The sequence below is a fragment of the Talpa occidentalis genome, unplaced genomic scaffold (genome assembly GCF_014898055.3).
Source record: "Talpa occidentalis isolate TD23 unplaced genomic scaffold, MPIMG_talOcc4v2.1 talOcc4.6, whole genome shotgun sequence".
Lineage (NCBI taxonomy): Eukaryota > Metazoa > Chordata > Mammalia > Eulipotyphla > Talpidae > Talpa > Talpa occidentalis.
Genome location: NW_023604972.1, coordinates 11,473,343 through 11,495,925, shown reverse-complemented (window position 1 = coordinate 11,495,925; position 22,583 = coordinate 11,473,343). Strand labels below are relative to the sequence as shown.

The 22,583-nt window shown below is 35.9% G+C and overlaps 1 long non-coding RNA gene across 2 annotated transcripts; it reads left to right on the top strand.

Moving 5' to 3' along the window:
• The first annotated feature begins 4,780 nt into the window (after nt 1-4,780).
• Nucleotides 4,781-21,046, top strand: LOC129144738 (uncharacterized). 2 transcript variants are annotated; one of them, XR_008549240.1, is made up of 3 exons: nt 4,781-4,956; nt 6,533-6,612; nt 21,028-21,046. It is a non-coding gene; the product is annotated as an uncharacterized LOC129144738 (long non-coding RNA). The 2 variants fall into 2 exon arrangements; XR_008549239.1 differs by lacking the exon at nt 21,028-21,046 and adding an exon at nt 15,162-15,180.
• Nucleotides 21,047-22,583: the final 1,537 nt, after the last annotated feature.

The following is a 22,583-nucleotide window of genomic DNA, read 5'->3' as shown; positions in this document are numbered from 1 at the left end:
CCTAAGATAAAATAATGAGGACTATGCTGTATTTAAAAGCTATATGTGTGTGTGTATATATATATATATATATATATATATATATTTCAATATAACTAGTAACAGTTTCCATCACTGCATCTTTACAGTTTTAGATATGTGCAAGGATATTGCTAATTGAGTGAATACTTTATCTCTTTAATAAAAATATTGAGCTCAATATATGTGAGATATTTATTTAAGAAATCTGTATTGAAGTTTAGATTTGATGAAGAAAAAAGATTAAAAACTATGTAGCACTAGTTGAAATTCTCATTTTGATTCTTTTTCAAGATTCTCTTACTAGTTATAAATCTATCCTCATTTTCATTTATTCAATGAATATTCATTATCCTAAGGTAAGACATTTGACCAAGTGTCTAGGACACACAAATAAACAAAGCAGATGGTATTTGTTGCCATGGAATGTATATTCTAACTGGGAATACAGACAAGTAAAAAGAAATTACAATAAAATGTGGTAAGTGACATAATAAAATATTAAATTTAGCCTTGAAGGAGGAATAGAGTCTACTCAGTAGAAATTGTTAGAATTTGGGGTTGAGAGGGGGATAGAGGATAATGAGGTAAGGGAGAATATCAGGAAGAGGAAGTAGGATGCTCAGGGGTCAAGGGCAGAGAGAATGCATGGCACAGGGAAATAAGATGAAGCATTTATATTGCCTAGAGTGTGCAATGTAAGAGGTGGAATGAAAGACAAAATTAGAGTGAACTGCTTGAAGGAGAGAGAGGATGTTGGATGTTTCTGCAGATATTAACAGTTTGCCATTGGAAAACTGTAATAGTTTGTGAATGAGAAACAGTCTCCAGTACTTAGTCTAGATCCTCAGAAAGGACTGAAATGCTCTCAGGGTTCTGGAGTTCTTTGGTTATTAGAACAAAAACTTTCCAAGTCTTTAATTTATGCTCATAGGAATATCACTGATTAAGTTCAAGTAATAAAGATATAATTCAAGAGAGAAAGCAAGTCCTTTTGTCTGAGCATAGCAGAAAGAAAAAAACAAACAGGGAGTTAATTACTCTAAATTCCTAGAGTTGATGAAAATGTCAGACACAAAATGTTAAGTACACTGTCAAAGTGATATAAAGAAATAGAAATTATAGTTTTACCTGTCTTTAATGAAAGACTTATTAGAGATTAACAGATAAACTTTAAACTATATAGCTTCTAATAATGTACATACAGTGATTCAATTTAAACTTCAATTGATTAAACAGCGGAATGGATACATCTAAAGAGAGAGTTAGTGAAATAGAATGTGTCCAAAATTAGTCAACAGGAGTCAGAGAGACAAAAATATGGAAAATATGAATAAGATATTGCAAGATATAAAGGGTAATTATGTAATTTTAGCAGACATATGACTCAATCCCAGAGGGAGAGAATAGAGGCAAGACAATAATTCAAAACAATATTTTTTTTCAGTATTGATGAAAATATAGATCCTCAAACCCAAGAAGCATCCTATTCTTCAAGCAGGATAAATATGAAAAAGTTGAAAGTGAAACACGTTGTAGTGAACTTGTAGAATAAAGACAAAGAGTAAACCTTTAAAAATAGTTAAAGAGTTATGGGAAAATACTCAACAATGATATCTATTCTGAATATTAATCTAATTGACAATCAAACTGTTTCCCTGGATCTTGCCAACCTCAGCAGTTCATGTATCATCCATAACAGACAATCCAAGGTGGAAGTTAGATGAGTGTACATTTCTTAACTTGGCATAATCTCTTGGGCACTTCTCTGAATTATGCAGTGAGCTGAGTATTTCTGCACTCCATCTCTTTCAATCCTCTCTGCCATCCCCTGAGGTTGCCACCTTCTGAGTTTGATAGAGTAGGATTTTGAAAGAGAAGGATTTGGGTATTTAAAGAGGTTTTGTGGTCTCCCCAAGGCTGTGAAACTAAGAAGTGACATAGCAAAGATACAAATCCTGGATCTAACCCCAGATTATTGTTCATTGTAGGAATTCATCTCATATTCCTTATTTTAGTGAGTCCTTCATTAGAATGTCTTCAAAAGTAGAATATAATCTTCCATAATCATAAGTTAAAAACAATCTAACCAATTACAAAGCAATCAAAGAGAAGGGAGACTGATAAAGAAATGAATAATTAGAGAAACACTGGATACTGGGAGAGCTTGTAAGATCTCTTCAAAGTACTGAAGGAAATGACTATTATAACCAGAGAAAAATAAATTTGAAAAATATGTGAATCAAGTCATGCAAAGATGAAAACAACTGAGAAGTTATCACAAAGAAACAGAAATAAAGATTTCTAAAAAGCATTCAAGAAAGAAATAATGTCAATACTAAAACTCATGCAACTTAACAAAAAGAACTCAAATAACCCAATCAAAAAATAGGCAGGGCCTCCCCGGTGGCGCAGCCGTTGAGCGCTGGGTTGCGAAGCTGCCCGCAGCCTCTGCAGCGCCGGTTCGATCCCCGGCTGTTCCCCGGCCACCGGAGGAGGGTCCCACATGGCGCGCAGACCTCTCCTGCCGCCCGCTGCTCCCCTCAGCAGTGTACTTCGGTCCTTCTGCCTGTTCTGCTCCCCGCTCTGGCTCTGGTGAATTCTCTCACCCTCCCGCGCTTCTGACTGTACCCAGTGCTTGTATGTATAAATAAATAAATAAATATTTAAAAAAAAAAAAAATAGGCAGAAGAGACAAAATGGCATTTCTTCAAAAAAGACATATAGAGGGCCAGTGGACACATGAAAAAAAAATTATCACATTTCATCAGGGAAATATTAATTACAAACATGATGAAATACCATATCACATATGGGAAAACAGCCCATATCAAAAATAAAAAGAAACCCTCATAAACTGTTGGACAGAATGTAGATTGGTCCATCTGCCAAGGAGAACAGTATGGTGATTTCTCAAAATAGTAACAATAGATCTACCTTAATAAGATCCAGCAATTCAACTCTTAGTGATCTGTCCCCAAAATACAAAACCACTAAAAGGAAGAGATATAGCAGCACTTATGTTTATTTCAGCACTATTTACAATAGTCAATCTATGGAAACAACCTAAGTGCCCAAAGACCGATGAGTGGATTAGGAAGATGTGGTACAGATACACCATGGAATACCACTCAGCTTTAAAATATGATAAATTCTATGAAGTTATTTTTAAAACACACAAAGCTAGTTCCTTGAAGATGCTGATAAATAGACAAATCTCTGAGAGGATTTCTTTTTAAAAGAAAAAGAAAGACACAACCAATAAACAATATTAGAAATAGAAAGAGTGACTTAATTACAAGCATCTGAAAATTAAAAAGACATTAAAGTATTGGGAATGAAATTCTGGTTGGGTGACTATGCCACTAAATGATCAGAAAAGACCTGAAGATAAGGAGGCTGGGGAAAATATACTGAGACACTGAATTTGAAGACTTTATGGGACAAACAAATAATGGTGTCAAGTAGCCTGTTGTCATACTTACAAAAAGATCTGTATGCAGAAAGCTTATAAAAAGATCTGTATGTAGAAACAATGAGCAATAGACAAAATGTTAAGTATTTCTGTAAATCATCTAGTCACTTAAACAATCTAATCATGTTTTCTTAAGTGAATAAGAGATCATTCTTAAAATTATTTTTCAAATATCTGACCTGAAACGATTTCTCCATCCCATACCTAGTAAGTTTAGAGTAATGATTCAATCCTTGAACATTGATGTACTGACACCAGAATGTTTGTTCTTAAACTTTCTCTGTACCCTCCCACGTAAGCTGTAAATCTGTGGATGGGATCTAGATGTTATAGATGGAAATTGATGCCCTGGATACAGATAATATTAGCTAACACAATTATTTAAAATAAGATAGTAAAAGGGCTTATGACAAGAATCTTAAGATTGACAATAATTAAAGGGTAGGTCAAGGAGAAAGGAAAATTCACAAAAGAGACTAAGAATGAAATGGCCAGTGAAGTATAAGGCAAACAAGGAGAGTGCAGTTGCAGATAAGCCAAAGGGAGAGGGCATGTCAAGAAAGAAGGAACAGTCAATAGTGTCAAACTCTGCCAAGTGTTCAGGTAGATAAGACCTGGAAATTATTTATTGGATTTAACTACAAGGCCATCATCTCTGACATTGACAAGAGCAGGTTCAGAAGAGTGGGGGGAAGTAGGATCCAGATTTTAGAAGATTGTGGAGTGAAAAGGAGAAACAGAAGTAGAGATGGGATTAAGACTTTTCATATATGTTTGATTGTGAATGGAAGGATGCGTTGGCTACTGAAGGAGAACATGGAGGTGACATATTTTCCCCCAAAGAGTGTGTAAATAGTGATTAGAAGAAGTGAATACAGTGGGGGAAATTAAATATATAGGAATTAAGGGATGTTTTATTTGTCAAATACTTTTATTGTGCTCTGAGGTATTTATAAAGAAGACCATTTTCAATTCTTATTAATATGCTGTGAGATAGGAATATTTCTTATGCTCATTTTGTACTTATAATGAGAACATGAAGAGGTAAGGTCAATGCTATGGTCACTCAGTCAATTAGTGTGGACTTACAGTTCAATTCCAGGCCGTGACTGGTTTCATTAAAACAATTATATATGGATAAGTAACCTATGAACAAAGCACAATCTTTGAGAAGAAGCCAAAGAGATTGTGTAAACAAGTTGAAAGTGAGTCACAGAGAGAATGAAGGACATTTCTTACATCATAATGGGAAAAAAAAAAAAAAAAAGAGGCAAACTCATGCAGAACGCCTGCATGTTTGAAGCTAGGGCAATCTGAAGTTCAGGGAGTTTCCATGAAAAGATGTTTTACTTAATGTGAGGTTGTCATATGTAGATATCTGTGAGAGATGGCTAAGCTGATGAGGTTTGAAATTTGAAGCAAAAGGAGACCGTTTGATATAAATGTTACAGAGAAAACCAAAAGTGAGTTTGTAAGGAACATAGGAGGATTTCACGATAACTATGAGAATCATTTTGTATCAGTGACTTCAAATTAGTGACAATTCCATGCATGATTGAACTTTTTTCCTTTAGTAGTGCTACAAGCTTAAAACAGTAGTTTCCAATGAAGGCTTAAACTTAGCCAGTTGAAAACAGCGGAGGAGATCACAGAAAAAGAGTTGAGGTTATTGACAAAAGATCAATTTGAAATGAAGAGACTTAGAATTCAAGCTAGATGGGAAAGGCATTCAAAAGAGAAAGGTATACAGAGACAGGGCAGTGGAAATTAACCTGTCTCCTTAGAACTTGGGTTGCTTTATAATATACCAGAGCCTGAATTTGAATCCAAAAGGTTCTGACACAATTGATCTTGTAAGAGACAAAACGCATCCACATATTTTTAGCGCTTCCATGGTTATTTGCATGTGCCATCAGTCACAGCTTTGGAAGATGTGATTAGATGGAAGAAGTAGTATAGAAAAAGTTGAGTTCAGGAGCTGGAGGGATGGGAGTTTGGAGAGATTGAAGTCATTGAGTTAATTATTTCAGAGATTAAGGCTTTCCTCATGAGGGAAAAAAGTTGTAATGGCACAAAAGTTGTAAATCTTACTTTTATTGGGTGCTTATTTTTTCTGGCCTAGAAGCCACATTGGATGGTGGTGGGATTTCAAATAGAAAGTTAAAGTGTGAACTATGGGCCAAAGTCTTTAATTAAAAAGGATTAACCAAGATCTTTGTGGTTGATAGTAAGAAAAAGGAGTAGAGACTGATTTAGTCAGATGGTATATGCCATATGTATGTGTGTGTATATATATATATATATATATATATATATATAAAATGTTCCATATATATATATATATTTTTTAATGTGGTTTGTTTATGTCCTCACCTTGGTCCTTTATACTTTCCTTTAATGATCTTTTCTTTGGAATTTGGTTTAATTTGCCTCTTGCTATCATCTATGCCTTGTGTATTTTTTCTTATTCATTCTTACTTTTCTCTGCTTTATCCTCTTTTGTATAGTTATTTTGCAAATTACATTTCAATAAAAATGAAAGATGAAATAGATAATTATGAAAGATGAAAAGGAGTATAAAAGATAGGTTGTATTCAAGATAGGTTGTTGATGGGAATTTTAAAGTGTTTTGTAAACAATACTTCATGGATTTATCCAGTGCCTCTAAGCAATGGACATGAAAATATATGTACAATTTATTGTACACTTGCTAAAGACAAATCTATCAAATGGACTGTCTGGAGAGAGTGAAAATGTTTTTATTCATCCATTTATTCATTAAGGTGATATTTATTGAACACTTTCTGTGTGACAATCACTACGTTTGCAGCTAGAGACCTAGTCCCTATTACCTAGACACTTAAGATCTAGCCTGGAAAACAGACAGTAGACAAATATCACAGACTTAAATATTTAATTATAACATGTGATAGATGCTACAAAGGAAAGGGCAAGCTGCTGTGAGAGATTATTGGGTAGACATAATTTATATTGGGTAATCAGCATAGGCCTTATTGAAAAATATGCTCTTAATTGCAGGCCATGCCTTTACCTTCAAGACAAGTAATTCTTTGAGAAATACTAACAGCTCCTTGGCAACTATAGTAACTATCTTTCAGGTAAACTAGTAAGTGAGTTGTTGTTGTTGTTGTTTAATTTTTCTGATGGTTCTTCAAGTTTTCCTGTAATTACTGGGTTTGATTCAATCCAGCTTGCAATAGAAATGTATCAGGAAACATTTCTTTTTTTTTAAAAAAGATTTATTTATTTTTATACAAGTACAGGGGTATAGGCCAGAGGCACAGGAGGGTGAGAGGATTCACCAGAGACAGAGCTGGGAGCAGAACAGGTAGATGGACTCAAAGCACTGCTGAGGGGAGCAGTGGGTGAGACAAGAGAGGTCTGCTGTGCCATGTGAGAATCTCCCTGGCCGGCCAGGAATTGAACCCGTGCTGCAGAGGGTGTGGACAGCTCCACAGTGCTGTGCTCAAACTGCTGTACCACTGGGAGGCCCTATCAGGAAATATTTCTAATTTGGAACTCTGAACTTGAAATAGAAAAACGGATCTATTTAAACTTATTAAAACTTTTGAGTCAAGGCCTACAGTTTTTTCCCTAAGAATGAACACTGACAATACCTTTCTGTTTAGTCTTGTATTTAGCTTTGTAATGTCAAAAATATTTATGAAAATTGAGTGGAGATATGAATTTCTTGAATTCCCATTGTATTTGCATTATTTCCATCTTCAAAATAATTCTGCAAAGAAATACCACCATTTTATGAATGAGAAAAATGAGTCTTGCCATTTTAGCAACATCCTTATGATCAACAATAAAACAGATATGTCAAAATTAAGGTTAAGAATATTAAATTCTTAACCTCAATTAATTCTATTTTATGTGATTGCTACATGCTTTCATTTTTATTTTTGTGAATTCTAGAAATGTCTACTGTGGGTTTGAATGGTTTCCTCCAACCCCCAATATATGTGGCAGTCTTAACATCACAAACAAGAATGAGACCTTACTGGGAAATTAGGTCATTGCAGATGTAATGATGTAAGACAAAATCGTACCGGAGTAGGATGGATCCTCAATCCAGTATGACTATGGTCCTTACAAAAAGACAACAAGAAGACCCAGACATATGAAAGAACACCATGAGACAACACCATGAAGTGCTGTAGCTGCATGCTAAGAATGCCAAGATTGTCAGATAATCACAGGAAGCTAGAAGAACTCAGGAAAGATGTTGTGACACAGGTTTTAGAGAGAATGTGGCCCTTACCCTTCAATGTAGGAGTTTCTTTTTGAAGCAAAGACAGCTAATAGAAAGGGAAAACTAAGTAATAGTAGAACAGGCCCTTTGAAGATAACTGAAATGATAAAGATGTATAGTCAAGTTAAATGCTGCTTCTTCTATGGTGCCCTTTCACTTACAATGAGAGTGGGCAATCACTTCCTGAGATTTGCCAGATATAATTCTATAGAAGATATCCTCACTGTTACCTGACTGGGAATGGAAATCAGAAGGAGCTACTTCTTTCTGTTCTAAGGTAGAACTCTTGATCTTTGTATGTAAACATGATCATGTCATCTCTTCAAGGTGTCTTTTTCCTGACCATCTAGCTCATTCTCAGATCCTGTTACTTCGATCCCCCATCATGCTTTCTTTGACATTATCTTTTCTTCCTTTTGCTTCCTCTTTCCCTCCAAACTTTCCTTCCTTCCTTGATTTCTTCTTCCCTTGCCTTACTTTCCTCCTCTTAATTTATTTACTTTTGTCTTATTTGTAATAGTATTTCTAGCATCTTGAAGAACATCTAAATTGATGTGTTCAAAAACATGGGTTAACCATTAAATGCATGTAAATGTATACATAATTGGAGGAAGACATAAAAACAATTACATTTATATAAATTGTAAACGACCAGTTGTATGTTTTACTGGCACTTGGATCAATAAGACTGTAAACAAATACAAAGAATCAAAGAGTTGGTTATTTATGCCAGCCATGAGATATCTTCAAATAAATAATTTTGCTGACACTTCATGAGCAATGCAGATAAAGTAAAAACATGATAAGTAATAAAGAAATTATAGTTTCATTGAAAAAACTGAAACATTTTGAATAGGCACATTTAAGCAAAATGAGATAAGTTGGTCTATTTAAAATAATGTACTGTATTTCAATATGATCCGTACCTTGGATATCTATATACTTAAAACTTTTATTCTGAGGTCTTGAAAGGCTGCCAAGATGGTCCATGACACAAACCAGGTTAAAACTCTCCACCTAGCATGACCTCTTATGATGGTGATGGTAAGTCCTGACAATTTATAGTTGTGACTCCAGTTGATACATAAGACTGAAGTCAAGCACTGCAAATGGCTTTGATAATTTTAAGTGAAAGATGTAAAGCAAATGGATAATATGCTATTATTGTCATTTTGAAGGGTATGCTTTTGGAAATTATAGCATTTTTCCCAAGTAGTCTTGGCTGAGATGGAGGTCCTCTCTGTCCTCTTTTGTCAAGTTAGTTTTGATAGATATTTCCAACTGTTCATTAAATAATATCTAAATCATAAAGCAATAACCATCATATGACTCTCACATAACTATCTGTTTCTAAAAGAATTATAGCACCGATGGCTTTTAATGGCCATTTACAATGCCAGAATACTCTTAGGTGATTTCCAGTGGAATCAGTCCAAATTGGTTACCCGGTGGAATTGATCTTTAGTTAAAGGTCAAATTCAATTTTACCTTCAAAATTGAGAGGACTTGGATGGGAAGGTTTCCTCTTAATAATAATCTTTAGCATAAAATTCACTCTATATTCATTTTTTAAAATCTTTAGATTGCAGAAGAGGAATAATACCATTCACTACCCACCCCCAAGTCTCAAAATAATTGGCAGATTGACATGGGGATTATCATATGAAAATTCAAATCACCATTTTCTTTTTATATAAAGCTCTTGGGATAAAGATCTGTAAAACTGAAGCAAAGAAGACTTACTAATTTCATCAAAGATCTAAGTTTATTCATGTAATGAAACACAATTGTTGAGATACCTTCACTGGTGGCTTAACTCTAAAACTACACTACAGAGAATTAGAAATCACTTTTTTTTTTCCCATGCAAGTATAGTTGTGTCCCAAATAAATAATAAATTGGCTAGGTTGAGCATATGAACTTGGTTTTTGCAAACTCTTATGTTGAATAACTCACTGCTATGGAATGATAGACAGAAGGGACTGTACATGGGAAAAATAAATTATATGCAAGTAAATCTCTAATAGTCATTTCAGTGTTAGTATTTCCAGCACTGAGACCCTAATCTCCACACAACCTTCCCTAAAACCTACTTTCCTTCCAGATTTTCCAGGTCATTAAATGGCAAGTTTACCCTTGTCTCATCCCTTTTACACATATCCCACCTTACATAAAAGTTCTACTTGCTTCAAAGCAGAGCTCATTTAAAAACTGCAAAGAGAATAACCCTTTGAAATGAAAAGTTAGGTTTTACCAATCCACACAAATCCCTGCAGTGACTTATTGGCCTCTTCTTGAGTGTAGGCACAAGTCCTTACAAAATTTTACAAGGCTTTGTTGGGTTGATAACCTGTTAATCCTCTGGGGTCCTGTCTGAATATCTTGTCTACCACTGATCTGTTCTAGTCCCACCAGCCTTCTTGTGATTCCACAACCCCCAGGCATGCCCTGACCTGCTGGCACCTGCTCTAGGTCTTCTCTCTGCCTACAGAACTCCTCCTGCAAATATGTGATTGTCTGGTTTTCTCTCTTCCCCTAAGTGATTACCCAAAGGTCACCTACTCAATGAGGTGCATTTATTATTTTAACTTACCTGTTTTCCCGTTTGAACCAAGTGTTTTTTTTTTATTTTTTCATAGTACTTAATAATATGTAACAAATGATACACTCTATTTGATATACTGTATTCGGTTTGCTTACTCTTCACAACATGTATATTATAATATTTTTATTTTTATAGGAGTAGGGAATCTTTGTTTGGTTCACTGCTCTATGGCAAGCACCTAATGTAATGCCTCGTCAATAGTAAGCACTCAAAATATCTGTTGAATGAATACATCAAGTAGAAAATTATGTTGACTCTACTTTTAAAATATGTTTTGAACCTATTTCCAACCATTTTGTCAACAATTCCATCACCATTAACTTGATTTAAACCATCATTATCAATTGCATGGATCATTATTTACTCTTTAAATATTCTTCATTATTTGCTTGTACTCTTTTATTCTAAAATGCACACGCACTCACACACAAGAAAATGCAACAATGGCAACAAAAATGTTAGATTGTGTCACAGCCCCAGACCTCCAGTGTTCTTTTTCTACACTGAGTACAATTCATAGTCTTTGGTGGCCTTTTTGTTCTACAGGATCTGTCTCTCTCACCTCTGTTTCTGCCTGACTACCCTGATTCTATCACACTGGCCTCCTTGAGCAAACCATACTCATTTTTGGCATGGGCCATTTTTATTTGCTATTTTTTCTGCCTGCCATGCTTGGCAGAAATCTTCATGACACGCTCCCTTGATACTTCGTGTCTCCCTTAATGATTTTGTAAATTTCCCAGAGGAACTTTCTCTGACCAGCCAACTTTAAATTTAAAATTCCTCCACCATTGTTAGCCTGGCCCCATTGTATTTTTCTTCATCATACTTATTGTTATGCCTCATATAATTTTGCACATTTATTTTGTTCATTGTCACCACCAACCAGAATGTAAACTTCGCAAGGGCAATGATTTTCCTCTACTTTGTTCACTGACACATGGTAGACATTCAGTTAATAATTATGGAGGGAAAAATGAAGTATTACTCTTGGCATCTGAAAATTCTCAAAGGAAATGCATGTGTATTAGTTAGTGTCCCAGTAAGAAACAAATGGCACTTTCAAACTAATTTGAGCAGAGTTTAATAAAAGGATGATTTACAAAGGTGAAGTCAGGGCATAGAGAAATCACACAGGAGTGCTTTACCCTGGGCTAGAATCACTGCCCATCTTTCTCCCCTTCCAAACAGAAATTGGAAAATAGTAAGGCCCTTTGACTTAGTCTTCCAAGAAACAAGCAATGGGGGGAAAGATGCAGAGTAAATCTGCAGAGTAACATTGTTTGCATTTAGAATAATAGTGAACTTTGATGGTATAAATGAAAACTGTCAACAATATCCAAATGACTCTCCATACATATATTTCAGCTTTTAGAGATGTACCCATGAATTAACAGTATTTTCTGAATTCAGAGCTATGCCTGGCTCATCTTCTAAGGCCGACATTAGGCACCGTCATGTATAAGACTTTCTGGATTATTGGACACATGGATTATTGTAGTGCTACTGCAGGAGGATTTGTGTTAAATAATTATGGTGTAAATTTGATTACTTTCTGAGTAATTGTAAATGACATTTAGAAACAAATAATGTCAAGTAGCTGAAGTATTTGGGAGGAAACACTTGAGGCAATGTGGCAGAGCATAATGGTGGGTCATTTTAGATAATGTGGGGAGGGGATCACTGAAGAAGTGATTTTTGACCTTAGAATTGGATAGTAAATTGGAAGCAAGTCAAGAGAGTGACACTGCCAGAGTTCCCATACAAGTCTGGGGAACAGAGTTAGCAGTAAACTCAGAACAGAGTGAGTGAGGTGTGTGAAGAAAAGAGGACACGAGAATGATTTGAGATTATGTAGGCACTATAGGCATTGCTTTGTTTTATCAAAATGCAGTGAGAGACAGGGGTCTAATGCCCAAGATCTACAAACAATCCATGTAACTCAACAAGAGGAAAATAAAGAATCCAATCAAAAAACGGGCAGAAGAGCTACTTCTTCAAAGAAGACAAGCATATGGCAAATAGGCACATGAAAAAGGCTCATCATCACTTATGATCAGGGAAATGCAAAGCAAAACCACTCTAAGATACCATGGAACTCCTGTGAGAATGACCCATATCAAAAATACCAGAAACATCAAATGTTGGAGATAGTATGGAGAAAAAGGAGTTCTCAGACACTGTTGGTGGGAATGTAGTCTGGCCCAGCTCTTTTGGAAAACAATATGGAGATTCCATAAAACCTTAAAAATATATCTAGCATACTATTCAACAATTCCACTCCCAGTATCTATGTGAAGAATACTAAATGACTAACTTGAAAGGCATATGCGAAAATGTCTTCATCTTATCCTTGCATTTGAGTGATGCTTAAGTGAGGTCAGACAACAGGATTCAGAGCATACTTTCCAAAATCTTTAGCACTGTCCTAAGTTTTATGTTTGGGCAGTTACTATAGGGGTTTTTTCCTGTGAGAAAGTGTTGGAAGTCAGACACTCCAAAACAAGGGAATTGATACAAAGTGGTTTTTGAAGTAATTCCCAGTCTAGTTTTGTCCATGTCCAGATCCTTCCTCCAGATACTGTCTCTTCAGATCCCCCAGCAGCAGCTTCACATTCTTCTACCTAGGTACCACTGTCTTATAAATTCTCCCTAAAGCATGGTGGAGCTACTGAGGCATCATATCTGCTGGACTTCACTGTCAATCCTCAGAAATCCTCGCCATTTCTGGAGTGCGAGTGGCAGCTCTCCTCTATGAATGCATTCTTATATTTCCCCAATTATTCTAATGCAGTTTGGAATTAAAGAAACTTAAAATGTTATGTTTTTAACTTTAAAATTTTAACTTAAAGTTTTTAACTTTAGGCCTCCCTAGTGGCTTAGGGGTTAAGTCTCAGCTCTATCACCTCCATGGCCTGAGTTTGATCCCTGACCAGGGAGCTAACCCACATGGCACAGCAGACCTCTCCTGTCTTGCCCACTGTTCCACTTGTGTATTTCAATAGATCTGCCTGTTCTCTCTACTCTGTCTCTGGTGAGGCCCACACAAACCTCTGGCCTGTACCCCAGTTCTTCTATGCAGAAATAAATAAAGCCTTTTAAAAAATAAAGTTTCTAACTTTAACTTAAGAAGTTAAATAAACTAAGTTTAAAAATGCTTTCGATCAGAAAATTTAAATAAGAAGGTAGATTTCTAAGAATGGCTAATGACTTAAGTTTAAGATATCTGCAATGTTTAAGGAGGAAACAAACAAAATAGTGTATACGCCTAAAATTAGGCAGCATGTATGAATTAAAGATAAAGATTGAGGGGGTTGTTTTCAGACACTAAATGGTGGTGGGGACCATGAAAGAGGAAGTAAAGCTTGGCCAAGTATAGCTCCTCAAAGATATGGTGTCTATAATTTAAAAGCAAAAGTGATTTTACTCTTTTTGTACATATTGAAGATTCACAAAACATAAAGCAAAAGTCAACAAATAAAAGAATGAATATGTCCAGATATTTTTCTGCCAGGAAGCTTTAAAATATAAAGCATGAGACAAGTGGAGCCCTAAACATTGGGTTTACATAATTTCATGGTGGAAAACCTTCATTAATTTATCACTTTTCATATAAAATGGCATGTAATACCTGTATAAATTGATGTGTGTGAAATGTAATTTATATGCCCTAATGTTATTATTATTATCATTAATGTTATCATTACTTAAGACAGAATAGCATATGCGGTTCCAAACGTTTATATTTCATGTATAACAGGTGAGAAATGAAGATTATGATGGGATCATAAGTGTGTGTCTAATTGCTTTTTTGCATTTTAATTTTCAGTCCTTTTTTCCCTTTACTTCTCTCTTCACTTAAAGATTTAGTCTGTGTACACATTATTCAAGCAGGATTTAAAAGAGGACATAATTCTATTTATCATGTTTATGATTTCTGCAAGACATATCTAATATCATTAGTGGAAATGGAACTACCTTTCATTTTCTCTCCAATTATTTATATATTTTTGAAGAAAGTTGACAAATATCAATACCTTGTGAAAAGGACATTCACTACTTCCCAAATCAAATTGATTAAACTACCCAAAGAGTAGTTTGGAATCTTCCATGGGCAGAGCAATTCAATACCAGCACATCTCTCATATTTATTTATTTATTTTTTTAAAGATTTATTTATACAAGCACTGGGCACAGTCAGAAGCGTGAGAGGGTGAGAGAATTCACCAGAGACAGAGTGGGGATCAGAACAGGCAGACTGACGAAGTACACTGCTGAGGGAAGCAGCGGGCGGCAGGAGAAGTCTGCGTGCCATGTGGGACCCTCGCCCGGCGGCCGGGGATCGAAAGGACACTGTAGAGGCTGTGGGCAGCTTCGCAGCCCAGCACTCAACCGTTGCACCACCGGGGAGGCCCTCTCTCATATTTAAAGTGAGTTCCTGGCCCACATTCATCTTCCCCCAAACCTTCATTCATTCAACAGATTTTTGAGCCCTGGGCCCAAGATGAGACTTCTTATTGGCAATAGGTGTCGCAGAAGGAGAAGAGAACAGTCAAAAATCCATCTTGCTTAGATTTTCCATTCTAGGAGAATTTCACAGACTATAAATAAGCAAGCAAATGAAAGATATCAATTGAGATAGTGATAAAGGTCACAAAGAAAATGACACTGTGAGAGGGACAGTGTGAAGCTATACTCTCTGATAGGATTTGATGATACTGTAAATGTCTCAGTTTCCAGCTGGTGTTTCATTTGTTGGTTTGTTTCTCTATTTCATTTTTGAGTCATCCCAGGATGAGAACATACCAGTAAACATCAAGGAAGGACTCTGAAAAGAGGCTCACTGAGTTAAAATCGAGGTGCTCACAAACACTGATTCCAGCAGCTTGGGAGGAGGAGCATGGTGAGAATGATTCAATACAAAGCACATGTGACAATACCTTGAGGATTAAAATAAAGGTTATAAGTACAACAAAGAAATACTAGACTTAACTTCCAGAAATAGAGAATATAAGAAGAACAGGGCTAGTGGTCATTAATTAAGGCTTTTCCAGCTCAATCAGTAAATACAATGTTAAATGAAGATAAACACACACACACACACACACACACACCACACACACAGAGCATTTCATCTTTATGTGACTCTTCAATTTATTCCTTTTATTGTGGTTTTTCAGAAAAAAAATGTTTTGATTTGTTAAATTATCTTAAAGATTTTCTATATTATTTAATTTCTCTTGAGAAAATGCATTTAGATTTAGGCCTTCTGAATTACCTATTGCTTTAATCAAACAGCAGTAATTGCTTACATTGACAAAGAGATACTACAGAATTAAAACAAGTGAGACTGAGAGAAGTTAGTGTGTGGAATCAATTTCAGCAAGCAAGGAACAGTATAAGGGAGACAAGGGCAACAGCAGGAAAAAGATAGTAAAGATTAGGTTTACTCTTAGATATTTTTTTTTTCCTCTGGATTCAGAAAACCTTTGTTTTGGAGAGGCCACCATGTTGTTTTTAGTCATCCATCTCTTACACCTTGACATTGATTAATTCAGTGTTAAAATAAGTCCTAAGCAGATTGGGTTACTGTTGACTCAATGGAATGTTTGAAGCAGTCAGTCTCTTTGAGAGTAAAAGATCCTTCCTGTGTCTCACTAACCAACTTGTCTTACAACTGCAGCATGTCTTAATACTTGATATGTTATGCACACCCCATTTAGGATTGAGCTCCTAAATAAAAACTCAGCATTTGCTCTTTTGCTCATCTTATTGGCATTACTGTAAAACATGGTTCATTCTCATTCCACAGAAGCAGCAGAATTTTTATCCTCATCTTTTTATATTGATTTGATAGATATAAAATGCAGGTAAATCTTGATCTACATTTTTTTTTTTTTTCATTGCAATGGAAAGCTATTAACAGTACAGAGAGCAGCTATCCACAAGCTCTTTGCAGTGGCTCCTTCCCTTGCAAAACACTTCTTATTTCAGTGCCCAGATATCCTATAAGATATGCCTCCTCAAAATGGAATTGTCAACCCCTTCAGCCCTTAGACAAGATGCACTAACAGCCTGGGTGTAAAACCCCTGGGGTAAGCTAGTTTGACTCACATAAGATGCTCTAGAAGCAGAGAAAAGTCTTGACATTCAAAGATGATAATGGGCAATCCCATGCTTTAAAACAGGGTATTTTCCCTACTCCCTTCTCCCCCGCCCCTGCAGTGTGTCTCTAGTTTATAGTTGCTTGTTGATTTTGATTTTTACTTTATGATAATAGTCCTTTTCCTGATCCCTTATTTAGGTTTTCTAAATTCCTGTTATGAGTAAGTAGGATCAAAACTAGGGTAGTGGGAATTGTACCGGGACTATAACCAAGATGAAAATGCATACACTGTACAAAACTGAAAAATTATATAAAATATTGTAAATAGTGCTGCAATAAACATAATGTACAGGTGCTCTTTTGAATCACTGTTTTTGTGTCCTTTGGGTAGATCCCTAGTAGTGGAATTGCCAGATCATATATAGCTCCATTTTTAGTAGACTGAGGAATCTCCAGACAGCTTTCCACAGTGGCTGGGCCAGTTTGCACTCCCACCATCAATGTAGGAAAATTCTTTTTTCATTGCATCCTCGCCAACATTTGTTGTTGCTTGTTATTTGATATGTGCCAAAACCTGGAAACAACCCAAATGCCCAAAAATAGATGACTGGATCAAGAAGATGTGGCATATATACACAATGGAATATTATTCAGCAATCAAAAAAGATAAACTCATGCCATTTGCAGCAACGTGGATGGAGCTGGAAGGAATTATGCGCAGTGAAATAAGCCAGAAGGAAAAAGAAAAATATTGGATGCTTTCACTTATAACAGGAATATAAAAAATAATAATAATAACAGTACAAAACACAACAAAGCAAAAACAATCATAAACCAGAGATATAACGCAGGGGAGGGGGAGGGAGAGGGATCAGAGGGAGGGAGGGAGGAGCACAGGGGACTGCGGTGATGGTGCAAGAGTGCCTTGGGGAAGGAAACTCTATTGAGACTCAATCTGATGTGGTGAGGGGAAGAAAATATTATGTAAAAAATGATAAATGCTAAAATAAAAAAAAATTAAAAAAAGAAAAGTTATACCCATATTTTCAACTGTGTGTAGAAAACGGTGTCAGTGCTTGACCCTTGCATTGTTCAAGGGTCAAATATATTTAAATTATAGCTATATATATTTATATATATATAAAAGAAAAGTAAAAAAAAAAAGTATAAAATGGTGTATTTTCAAATTTGTCTTTGTAATATGAACTTGAAGAACTTGGAAACACGTTTCCATAATCCTGCCTTGGCCATCTCTATTAGCTGCTTCTGAAAATAGGTGGGAGGGTGGTGGGAAACAAGTGGAGGGTTAAGTAAATGTGTCCTATTAAATCTATTTGTTTATATTTCATGCTGAAAATGTCACAGCTAAAAAAGAAGTTGAAAACTATTGTGCGGACTTCCTTGTCCAATATTATGAAATTCCAGGTATGCTCAATTTTTCTGGGTACAAAACATCTAAGTATGCTTGCAAAATCCTTCTTTATAACTCCTCAGTAGATAACACTTAAGAAACCCTTGGCCATCCAGAACCATGACAGGAGCAAATTAAGAGTGGTAACTGGGGCTGAGGGCTTCCCTGGTATATTACACAAGTGCATTAGCTGGAGCCTTGGCCTTGAAACATTACACAGGTAAAATAAAAGTGATGCTTGAGCCTGCTCAAAATGGGAGTTGGCATAGAAGCTGCATAAAGCCATAATCATCCCACCCTCAAAAAAGAAAAAAAAAGTCTACATGCTCAGGGAAAGAGTAGATAAGAGAAAATATCTGAATATAAAATGAGATGACAAATATTGTCTTTTTACGTTTGTTAAGGTGAGAAGAATAAAACCCTTCAGTGATTATGTGTATACATAAAACAGCCTAATTCATGACCAAGTTCAAATTCTTATTTTTCTGAATTAAAAAAATAAAAATACAACAATAGTTTATCGTAGTACTGGTTTGGCATTTCTCCCAGGAGCCTAGCAAAACCAAATACAAATAATTACAGTAGGAATGTCTCCTAAATTTCATAAAATTCCTGAAAGTAAAGACCCAAGGAATATGACTAGATTTTTTTTAAATGAACATGCAACAACTATAAGAACAACCAAAGATACTATAAAAATGACCTGAATTTTTTTTTATAAGAACAAAATGTTTTCTATAAATTTAATTTAAAATTTAAGTTCCAGGGATGTATTAGGTAATAGACTATATTTAGCTAAGAACTAATGAGCCAGAAGATAGATCCAAAAAAATTACCCCAAATGAGCACAGAGATACTGAGATTAAAAGATGAAAGACAATGGAGTGTAATGCCTACCATCAGGATGATCGGAGCTCCAGAAGGAAATACAGAGGATAAAGTTGCAAGATTTGAAGTCATATGGTTTAGAAATTCCCTGAAATGATGACATCAAAATTCAAAAAGGAAATTCAGTGAATCCAAATCAAGATGAATTAAAAAAAAGAGAGACAGAAAATCCACACCACACTACTCTTTAGGGAATCTTTAGACTATATCCTAAATAAACATAGCTGGGGGGTGGGGGGAAGTATTCTCAAAGGAATGAGCATTTTAACAGTAGAAATGGTGTCTAGCCATTGCACTACATACTTGTAATAATAAGTTTAGCATGTTGAAAAATAATCCAATTTTCAACTTTGAAAACAAAACTAAGCCCTTGCAAACAAAATTATATTTTAACAAAATTTTTAAATTTCAAAAATTTTCAAAACCAGTGGGGATTTAGCCACAAAAGACAATCACCAAAGAATTTTCTGCAGGGCAAAAACAAATTCCAAAAAGAAAGAAATCCTTTTTGTTTTTAATGTATTTATTGTTTTTGAAGTACCCTTATTTTATTTTTTTTCTTTTTTTTTTCTTTTATATATTTTTTACATCATTTTTACACCCTTGTGGATGAGTTCTCCCAGTTGGAACATCGGACTCCCAACACTTTGTCACAGGAAAGAAACCCTGAAGTAACTGACCAGCCCTAAAAGTCAGGCAAGTGATAAAGGCAAGCAATGAGTTTCAAATGGTGTTTCCTAAAATCCCATTTAGGGTGCTAAAATAGCAGAGAGAAGGGAAAGGTGCTCAATATACTCACAAAAGCCTATCTAAATTCAAATGAACCATAGTTCAAATAGAACCTAATTACCATTCATTAATTAATTTCTGGAAAGAACATGGCTTATCGTGGTTAAGAATTTGAGTTTTTCAATCAGACAGAACTGTGCCAAGTCCCAGTTTCCCCCCGTGCTACCCCTGTAACTTCGTGATTTTCTACATCTTGCAAATTTTATTTCCTTCTACTAGAATTTTGTGAAGATCAAGTAATATATGCAAATTGAGTTCCTACAACATAGCAAATATGCAATAAATGTAAACTATCTTTATCATTATTGTCATCATCATAAACTTCATTTTCATCATCATCATCAACAACAGCATCATCATCACTATTATCATTAACTGAATAGTCACCAGGAATATGTTTCTCTGGGAAATAATTTTCAGAGTTTCTTTTAGGGGCATAGAAAAATAAACCTTCCCTTGGATCGCATATCTTTTCATTTATTTTTTTTTACATTTTTCTATTATAGTACTTACAAGAGTGTATTTTATTATTTGAATTGTGTCACCAGATTGATGCTTCTTGGATACTATTTAATTTGTCATTGCATTCCCTGTTATAGTTCATTGCACACAATGGAGAGGGAGGGACATTTCAGCTTAAAAAAGGAATCCATACTGGTTGGAGTATAGTATGTGGGAAACACTGTGTGACATGTTATATACATCATATATCACTACACATGTGTGCATGTATGAATCTTCTTCATAGAAGAAACATTGTACAGGCAGTGTGATTCTTATTTTAAAATATAAAGAAAATAGGGCCTCCCCTGGTGGCGCAGGCAGTTGAGCACTGCACTGTGAAGCTGTCCGCTGCCTCTGCAGCACCAGTTCGATCCCGGCCAGCCAGGAAGAAAACCACAGGGCAAGGCAGCCCCACTGCTCCCCTCAGCAGTGTATTTCATCAGTCTGCCTGTTCTGTTCCCCGCTCTGTCTTTGGTGAATTTTCTCACCTACTGCACATCTGGCCTATACCCTGGTTCTTGTGTGAATAAATGGATAAATCTTAAAAAATATATACATTTTCCTATTCATTTAAAAACAATAATAATAAAAGAAAATTCAAAGAAAATAGGTCCTATAATCTGGTTGAAATAAAATATCTCAGATTGCAGAGGCAGGATTAGAATTCTGGTCTGTTTGGATCACAAATCTACCCTTGTCCCCTCTACATTAACATTTCTAAAACTTTAGATTAGCCTTTTCAGGATTCTCAAAACAAGTTTTTCTGAGTCCACATGACATCTGATTTTTGCTTGAATTTCAGTGATATTCAAAATAAATATGAACATATTTTTGATGATTGTCATACATATGAGAACTGATATTTCTGTGGCAGAATTTGGGGTTTTCCCTTCCCTCAACCTCTTCCTGGTGATCAGTTATGACAATGGGGTGTCCTCAATTTCATTTCAAGCCCTATGTTCCATGGTCTTGAGGAGGCAGAGTCTGGAGTGGAAATGGAAGATTGCGTGCCAGATGGAGATAAGACATCGCTAACAAACCCATGAAGGAAGGGTCTGTGGAAGCCTGGGTGTGGGCAACTTTTGTATTTTAACCTTTGGGAATGCACATCACTCCCCCTGTTCTAGTTCTGCTATCCTTAATAGTCACAGAATAATTCTTTAAAGGCCATAGGGGTTGATCTGTCCCATTATCTTCCATGACCTCTTCTAGAGTTTATTGTCCCAGATGAAATGATTCTGAAGGTCTCCAAGACAAGATCCTAGTGCAACACAACCCATTTGCAAAAGAATAAAAGTTAATCCTATAACTCCTTCACATTGCACATCAACTTTTCCTCACTTCCTTTCTCCTTCTCCACAGAAGAGGAAGAACAAACTGTGACAGCGAGAAGCTCACCTTTGCAGACTGCGCACGAGCACCCTGAAGCCCATCACACTCATTCTGGGTGTGCACTCTTGCTCTCACGGAACTGCTTACACTTACGGTGAGTGAGCTTTTCTTCTCTATTTTCTGTTCGAAGGAGATAAGTGCCCTGCAGGAAACCTGCCATCTCTCCTCTCTTTCTCTCTCACCCTCTGGCAGCCATGTGTGAGGCAGGCTCAAGCTCTCACAGCAGGCTGGCTTTCCCTCCTTGGAGTCTGTTTTGCTGACCCAGCTCTTCCCACAGGCCTTATTTTGAAATGAAAATAAAAAGTATTCGTTAGACTTCAGTTCTAAGCCACTTTCTCTAAGATACTTTATCAGGAGTCATGTAGGAGGAGAACAATTGGGCACTTGATTAGCCATTAGCAAAGCTAATATCTTGTCACATTTAGCCAGTGATCCTTGTATCTGTTCTCTATTTTTGTGACATGGAGGGGGAGAGGAATGATGAGTTCTAAAGACTGTGATTTCCAAAACTGGATTTTAGGGGATTCTTCCTATGCGTACTCTAACTTTTCTTGGGTAGATTCTCTGGAGAGGCAAAGATACAGGGCAAAAAAGACCTGAATCTTTGAGTGGAAGCGAGATGAGGCCCATGGTGACCAAATATTAACTAAATATATAAATTGTTCTGAGAGTAAGGAGAAGGCACAGGAGCAGAAAAATAAGTGATTTGGTTGGGGAAAATGTCCCTTTGCCACCCACTTTGTTACCTCCTCTGATTTGTTTCTGGGATCTATTTGTACATGTGGAGTATACAAAAATTTGCTACACATCAGTTTTAAATATCTTTTTCACCAAAAGAATAAAAACATCCATGGTAACATATAAAAATCACTAAGAGTCCAGCAAACTGAACCCCAGATTATCACTGTCTTTGCCATATGGTTTCACTCATCTGTGACTTACAGAGAAAGCAAACAGATGAACTAAATAAAATAAAGGTAGCCATTTCGGCTGCAAGACCGATTAATGGCTACCAGAAGGGAGGGAGTTAAGGGGTAGGTAAATCAAGGAAAAAGGGCAGTGGTATGAGGAAGGATAGATCTGGGTTTTTATTAATGTCCTTTATATAAACACATA